The sequence below is a fragment of the Octodon degus genome, unplaced genomic scaffold, assembly GCF_000260255.1.
Source record: "Octodon degus isolate 3935 unplaced genomic scaffold, OctDeg1.0 scaffold00189, whole genome shotgun sequence".
NCBI classification, from domain to species: Eukaryota; Metazoa; Chordata; class Mammalia; order Rodentia; family Octodontidae; genus Octodon; species Octodon degus.
The window spans coordinates 3,048,934-3,057,634 of record NW_004524765.1 but is presented as its reverse complement, the minus strand read 5'-3'; the positions used below and the strand labels follow the sequence as shown (position 1 = coordinate 3,057,634).

At 44.8% G+C, this 8,701-nt stretch overlaps 1 pseudogene; it reads right to left on the bottom strand.

The window, feature by feature from the left end:
* Positions 1–2,890: 2,890 nt before the first annotated feature.
* Positions 2,891–8,701, bottom strand: part of LOC101567040 — a 7,565-nt pseudogene continuing 1,754 nt past the window's right edge.

Sequence of the window (8,701 nt, the reverse complement as noted above, 5' to 3'; positions counted from 1 at the left end):
TATAACCAAGTAGCTGACTGTTTGCTTCATTGTGACCTTTTCAATGGTCAAATTCAGAGGTCACAACAATAGCTATCAGTTCAACTACATCAAGTTTTCTGAAGACAATGACTTCTTTAACCAAGCAATTGTAAAGAAATTTTAAATGGAACCTGGCATCACCCCGAAGGAATTCTAACTTCACACTGTTGGGGATGTTAACCAAGATGGTTTCAGAGTAGACTGACTTTACACAGCACATTTGAAAAAAGATACATTTATTCAGCATCATGATCAGACTATTACATTTAACAACCAAAAGCATGGGTACAAAAAAAGGTCTACATTAAAACCCTTTGTTGGAATGCTTTACATTTTCCACACAGAAACTAAAAAAACCTATCGTACAATGTCACAAATGCAGTCCCCAAGTTTTTTGCCCATGCACATGAACATTGTCTGAAACATGTCTTTTTTGCAGCAGGTAGGCCCTGCCATCACTGTACTTGGCTGAGTTCCCAAATCTGTTGTAACCTGTAGCTTCCCTGTCACTTCTCTGGCTCTCCTATCCTGCTAAGCTTTGCTTCCTGGAAGTCTTTAAAACCTTCTGCTACTGCCATAGCTACTGCTGCTGCTGGAGCCACTATAGCCATCTTAATTTTGTGGTTTCATAAAATTTTGCCCTCCACCACCATAGGGCCCAGAGCTTCTGCCTCCAAAATTTCTTTCCTTCATGGATCCAAAATTTGAAGACTGTTGTAATTGCCAAATTCATTATAGGGGCTGGGGGGATGGTTCAATAGAATAAGCGCTTGCCTGGCAAGCAAAAGGGCCTGAGCTCAATCCCCAGCTCTGAAAAAAAAAAATTCATTATAGCTTCCACCACCTCCATAATTGCTTCCATCATTACCAAATCCATTGTAGCCATCTCTGCTGCCACCATATCCTCCCCCACCACGGCTGCCACCAAAGCCACCTTGACCACTGAAGTTTCCTCTGCAACCAAAACTGTCATTGTCACCAAAACCACCACCACAACCACCACCAAAATTTCCAGAACCACTTCCACCTCTTTGGGTAGATGAAGCACTAGCCATCTCCTGCTTCAACAGGCTTTCCTCACTTCACAGTTGTAGTCATTCACAGTTGTGGTCATTCACAGTGTGGTATTTTTGAGTGACAATCTTATTCACAGAATCATGCTCATCAAAGGTTACAAGGCTCCTCTTCTTTCCACTGCCTCAGTCAGTTATAATTTGAATCACTTCAATTTTTCCATATTGTTCAGAGGAAACTTTTTTTTTTTTTTTGGCGGAACTGGGGATTGAACTCAGGCCCTTGTGCTTGCCAGGGAAATGCTTATTCCACTGAACCATCCCCCTGGCCCCTCATATTGTTCAAAATAATCTCATGGGTGATGTCCTTCAGTATCTTCTTTAATGCCACCAACAAAGATCTTCTTCACCATTAAGTGGGCACCTGCTCTTTGAGAATCTTCTCTTGAGACAGCTCTCTTTGGTTCCACAACTCTTCCTTCCACTTTGTGTGGCCTTGCATTCATGGCTGCATCCATCTCCTCCACAGTGGCATAAGTGACAAACCCAAAGCCCCTGGAACACTTGGTGTTTGGGTCTGTCACTACCACGCAGTCTGTGAGTGTTCTCCATTGCTCAAAATGGCTCCTCAGACTCATCAGTTTTTTTCAAAGCTCAGCCCTCTGAAGAGGAGTTTCCATGGCTGTTTGGGCTCCTTGGGAGACTCTGGCTTAGACATGATGGCAGTGGGAAAAGTGACTGACGATGCTTCCTCCATGGTGTCCACCAGCAGAAAGCTATATCCCCATTCTCATGGCTGTGTTGTAAGGATTTGCTTAAAACTGTAACACTACAAGCACTTGAGTTCTTACTTCACATTCAAATCTTGGCACCCAGACACTATTACACATTATTTTTGAAATATGAATTACAAAAGAAATAAAACATAACCATGCAGATATTTTCAATACAAGAAAATGAGATAAAATATGTCAGTAAATCAACATTTGTCAATTCCATAATCGCCTGGGTCGGCTCAACTTCCTAAACTGCTTTCATACAGGTACATGCAAAACTAGCAGATAATGCATTTCTAAAATAGTGTCAGACTACAGTATTTTAATTAGGTATGAATAATGTAACTACTTGATTGCCCTGGCCTGGCAATTATTTCTGCTTCAGCAAAAACCTCAAAAAAGACCTGCACACCAAAGTCACAGAGGCGTCATTACCGTAACTGTTTAATATATGGGATCTGCATCAGATAGTACAGTGATAATTTAAAAAAACAACCAAATAGATGTTTGACATTGGAGAGTACTGTAGAATCTCTCCTGAGAATGGGGCAGAAGAAATCTATGATCAACTTTTAAAAGTTTATCCATCATCCCTGTAAGGAAGCCCTTGGACAGCCCCACATGTTGAATGGAGACACCTGATGGACTTACAAAAAGTTTAAGATAAGCTTCACTATTCATCTTGGAAAAATCTTGAAAAATAACAAGGGTATCATCACCTTCCTTTTTCTCCCAAGTAGCTAAAGATTAGTGAGGAAACTAAAGTGCCCATGTCTAAAGTATTGTTAACTGTTTAAGAGGCACTAACCCATTTGATGGTTTAGGATTAAACATGAAAATAGACCCCATGTGATAATAAACACAAGGCAGTATCCAGTTTATATCATCCAGGCCTAGAAGATGTGCCAGAAAGCCACCTTTTCCTGCATCTGTTGCTTTGAAACCAGCACACTAGCTTTGCATCCTAACACAGAACAATCAAAATTCTACGACTCACAGCAGTGTCTCTGCCATCCTGAAGTCGAAACAGAAGGAGCACCCTCGGCCACCGGAAGGAGGACTTCGGAGGTGCTCTCCTCCTCACTCATCTTCACAGCAGTCCTGGCTCTCACTTCCATCAGGACAGCCCCACTGGGATGGTCGCAGCGCAGGAACACGAGGAGCTGGGGTGCAGGTTCTGTGCCCTGCACTTTGAAACTGTCCACATTTATTTCTTAAGATCTGGTTTGCAATGCTCTGCTAAAGAATATTCAGCTGGGCATTTAGAAACAACTCCCTCCAATAAGAGAGTTCGCATCATTAATCTTGGAGTGTTTTTTAACAACTCATCTTCACAGCAGTTGTAGAATTTTGATTGTTCTGTGTTAGGATGTAAAGCTAGTGTGCTGGTTTCAAAGGAGTAAGAGAATTTCCAGTTATTCAACAGATTTTCCACTTTCTATGTTCCAACTGAAAATTCACAAAACCAACACAGAAGGATTTGCTTTTGAAAAGACAAATCAGCAGTAGTAGGCTTTCAGTTGAGCTTCTAGTTGATCAAAGGTTCAGTATTTCTTTCTTTTCAGAAGTATGGCAAAATGCAATAGTATGGTGTTGTGGTTTGTGTGTAGTTGTCCCCACAAAGCCTCATGCAGTCATGGGGCAGGAACTTCTAGAGTTTGAGATTAACTCATGATCACTGGGATTATGAGTCTCAGTACTGCTGGGATTATGGGTGTGAGTACTCCCCCAGTCTGGGGCGGATAGCCTGAATGCAGTTTAGGAGAGACAGACTTCCTGTGCCATTCTGTGTGGACTGAAACCTCCAGTGACTATGAGCTAAATAAACCTTTCCTTCCTTCATTTTGGGTGTCAGATATTTGTCCCAGCAACAAGAGAAGCGTAACTGAGATACATGGTACAAGTGCAAAAAGTTTAAGGCAGCAGTGGTTTCCAATTCATAGTGCGATTTTTCTGAAATTATTTTTCCCATCTGTTGTATGTTAGAAGCAGGCCATTTACATTGACTTATATGGATCACATCATGAATGGATGAAATATTGTACTCTTTTTCAACTTTTCTAGCAGCCAGCAAAAAGCGGACTTGAATGCAAGACAAATATTTAGGTTTCAACTTCCTTAAATCCAAAAATCTGTCCAAAATATTGATGGCCAGGTCAAAAGTTTGGATGCAGAACCATGATATCACTTAGTGGCATAAGTGCCTGCCTGGTAAGCACAAGGTCCTGAGTTTTATCCCTGGTACAAAACAAAAAATAAAACAACTTGGGTGCATTGCCTCTCCTATGCCATGAGGCTGCAGCAGCCTGGTACACCTCCTGTGCCCACCTTGCCTTCTTCTGCAGTCACATGCGGCTGGCTGCCCTTGACCCATAAGGCCCAGCTCTCTCAACTGTGGCCCTGTGCCCACCAACACCTGAAGTCACTGGCTCCAATCACCAGCCACCTCTTTAAGAGCCTGTGATTCAGTTGCCTGTGTTTGCAGCTCTGTGGCCTACAGCTGGAATGGTCAGGCCCCTGAAGATGTGGGCACTGTCACAATCATAGCTCAGTCCCACTGTCTCTTGGCCCATGCCTTCAGATGTGGCACGGCTGTGGGTTGCTGGTGTGTGGAGTGTGGTTGTAGGCTGAGTGTGTCCAGTGATGTCTTGCAGCTCCCTGCTGTGTTTCCAGCCCCCAGCTCATCCTCATGGAGGAGGCCCCAGGCCAGAAGTGGGCTAGCTCCCAGGAAGTGCAGGCTGTGATGAGAATCTTGCTTCTGCGTGGTAAAGAACACCGTCTCCTGAGCCATCGCCAAGGGGGACAGAGCTGGCTTTCATACTTGCCCCAAGCGGTCCTAGGTCTCCACCTCTGGCCCAGGAGGCCGGAGCCTCCCTGCCACCAATCAGAGGACATTTCCTGCCATGGGCCAGCATGGCAGAGCCTTCAGCTGCTTTCTGTCTCCACCATCAGCCCCAGGTCCCAAAGGAGGTCAGCCACAGAGGTAACACTGAAGAGTAGCCTCTTTGTGACACTGCAGAGTGGCTTCCTGCTCAGCCACCAGCTGGGAGGCCCAAGGCTCACCGCAGTCACTGCAGCATTCCCATCCTGCTCCTGCCTGAGCCAACAGCATGAGCATGGGCCTTCTCCTGGCCATCTCATCTCTTCCTTGTGGAAACCACGCTGGTCTCTCTAGCCAGATGGGAATCATGAGGCTGCTATCCAGGTTAGAGCTATTAAGGGCTAGGAGAACCTGGCTCAGGCCTGTCCAGGTTGGCATGTGTTTCCTCCCACTGGGCATTGTGGAGGACCACCAAGGAGACTTTCCTTGAAACAGGTGCAGTTGTCTCCATTTTGGTTGTGCCTGAGCCTATCTCCATGTTTTTTGTTTTGTTGGGGTTTTTTTGGCAGAACCAGGGATTGAACTCAGGTCCTTGCACTTGCCAGGGAAGCACTTATTCTACTGAGCCTTTTCCCCGGCCCCTATCTCCATGTATTGATAGGTACAGAACTGGCTAGGACTTTTCCTTATCTCTTCAGTTGGCTTCAAGCAATGCATATCAGTTTAGCAGAAGTGCTAGTGGCACTCTTTGAAGATGACAGGCATGTTTCCTCAGAAACCCCAACCTGCTGCTCTTTAATGTGAGCCAGGTCAAAATGGGATGTAGAGCCAGTATTCCATGCTATTGGCTGGGATTGAGCCTCAAGGTAGAGGCTACAACTTCCTGGGGCTTGAAAGATTACACGTCAGAGCTGAAGTACTGACCCCAAAACATTAGATACTATCTCACTTGTATTATATAATGCAGATTATTCTTTCTAAATACTCTTCTTTCTGTGGGACCAGGGAGATAGCTCAGTAGAATAAGTACTTGCCTGGTAAGTGCAAAGGACCTGAGTTCAATCTCTGGTTCCAGAAAAAATAATATTTTTTCTGCATATTGCAGAAATGAATTCAGGCCTCCTGCTTTCCCAGCTCATGGCACTCACCTACTTCCTGTCATTCTATAGTCATTCATCCTCAAGCCACTCCTTCCTTCATGAATGAATAAAACCTGGGTTAGGGCTTGAGTTGAGGCCTTTGTTCCAGATAGCCATCTTCATGGCTGAACTTAGGACCCTTGGCTCCCCATAACTACAACTAGGCCTTAGTGTCTTTATTCCTGTAGGTTGCACTAGGTGTGGTAGATTGGAATTAACTTGATGGGGTTCCAATAATTTATCCACAAGATTACTAATATAAACTTTCCAGACTGAGAAGAGTACCAGGAAGGGCTCACTATAGGCACCTCATTCCTGGGGCCCCTGCACATCTGCCAGGCTTCCCCCCAGCACCCTGGACCATCAGGTGTGACTTTGGTCTTGGCAGATGTTATCCTTGAGGACAGTGGCCCAGCAGGCCCTTGCCTCAGACACACATTTGACTCATGCCCTGAGACAGCCCAGAGCTGCCTGCAGGGACAACCCTTCCATTTGAGGAACTGGATACTGGCCATATTCACTCCAGGCCAATTTCAGTTTCAGTCAGCAGGCCTGCAAATGTAGTGGTATTCTGAGTTCTGGGGCAGGCCACCCTTGAGCAATCTGAAGGCCTGACCCCCAAGCACTTTTTTTTTTTTTTTTTTTTTTTTGCGGAACCGGGGATTGAACTCAGGCCCTTGCACTTGCCAGGCAAGCACTTATTCCACTGAGCTATCTCCCTGCCACCCCCCAAGCACTTGCAGCCTCACCTTGGGTGACCCTCCTCTTTGAGACCAGCCCCTCCATCCCTCTGCAGAGCCAGGAGCCCTGGGGCCCAGGGGCAGGGCTCAGCTTCTCCTCCAGCATCTGCTTCCCACTTTGTGTTGATGGTGACTTAGGAAATGTCACAATTTTCCAATGTTTAATCAGGCAACGTTTAAAGTAACATTCAATGTCATTTCTATATTGATGTCTCTTCTGAAACACTTTGTGGTTTGACAGCTGATGTCCCAGAAAGGAGTCCTGGGGCTCTTGGAGACATTATTTCTTCTTTGGAAGAGGAGGAGAGAAGGACGTTTGGGGTTCCTGGAGTCTCTGCATCTTTGGGGACAGGGTCCTCACTGACTGGCTCCAAGGACGCGCAGGGGCGCCCCCTGGTGGTGATGGGCAGCAATAGAACCTGGGACCCCAGACCCACCCAGCAACGTGGAGGTCAGCTGCGTGTTGCCCTGGCCTCTCTTGGCCACTTGATTGGCAGGGTGTCACCGAGGTGCCCTTTCTGAGGTCTTTAGGGAGCGGCTAGCGAGCCACTTTGCTTAGGGGCACTGATGGGAAGTCTTTTCCTTCCTCCCTGTTCTTTCTTTCTTTCTTTCTTTCTTTCTTTCTTTCTTTCTTTCTCTTTTTTTTTTTTAATATCAACAGAATAAACTCAATGGTTGCTTTTTGAATGGAAAAAGAAAAACTTGAGTGCAAGATTAAAAAAAAAAATTAAACTTCTTACATCTACTTTGGCATTTCTCAATCCTGAGACAAAGTGTTACCATTTTCTGGAATAGCCTCAGTGCAAGTCAGCACTTTCCCTTGAGACTTGAATCTCTGTTCTTGTTCTAGGTAAAGGCTCAACAATCCGAGAAGCCGGGCTTCTTCCTCTCCTGCCAAGCACTGGGCCCCAAATTCTCCATTATGCAGAGGTGCGTCCCTGCCTGTGCCTTTCCTCTCAGGCCCTGGAGGCGGTCTTCTCCGAGTGAGTTGGGGCCACTGCTTCCGTATTACTCAGGCTACTTTGGACCCTCTGCACCTCTGCAGGCTGGGCCTCACAGCCCAGGCTCCGTGCGACTTGCCCCCTGCTCCACACCCTTGCAGCCTCAGAGAAGACAGTTTCCTAAACGACCCATACCATTCTGTATCCTGCGAGTTGTAATCTTAGGTTGATCAGTTTACTACAACAAAATGTCATAAGGTAGGAAAACAAGTTGTTTACCACAAACAACAGAAATTTATTTCCCGCAGTGCTGGAGGCTGTGAAGTCTAAGATCCAATCACCCACAGAGATTCAGGGTCATGCAGAGCGGTATCTTGGTCCATAGATGGTACCACCTTACCGTGTCCTCCCTTGGAAGGAGAACCCGCTGAGACCAAGTCCTGAGGGCTCTGCACTTGTGACCTAATCACCCTCGATGGGTCTCATCTCACAACACCGCCATCCTGGGGTTAGAATTTCAAAATGTGATCTTGGGGGGCAGTGAGACCATAGTAATTGTCGTTTTTACTTTTGGTTTGCAGTGTGGTCTGGGAATTGACCCAGGACCTTCAGGCCTTCTCAAGCTAGACAAGTGTTCTGCTACCAACCTACATACCCACAGGCACAAAAGTATCTAACCTGCAGTCCAATTTGTCACTTTCTGCTGTTTGTTTATGCTTTAGGTGTCATAGCTAAGAAGCCATTGCCTAGTCTAAGGTCTTGAAGACTGAAATCTGCGTCTTCTTCTAAGAGTTCTATAGCTTTAGCTTTTGCATAGGGATTTTGATGTACTTTGAATTTATTTTTATATATACTGTGTAGGTAAACTTCAAGTAAACAGTGTGAAGTAACACTTCATTCTTTGCATTTGAATATTTACTTGTCTTGCTGTCATTCTATCATTTATGCCTAACTATTTGGGGGGGATTTAATTTAGCAATACATTTCAATATTAAAAGTACACATTGACCCAGAATTCTTTCTAACTATGAAACACCAATGTGGCTACATTAAAATATATTCGAAATATTAAATGCAACATTTTATTCATTGGAAAATAATAGACCAATATAGTATCATTAATTAACAGATAAATGATATATTCACATAATGGAACATAAAATACCTATTAGATGGAATGAAGTTAAATAATGATACTCAATTTTGTTGAATTAAAAGGTGTTTTGCTTTTTTTTTTTTTTTTTTTTTTT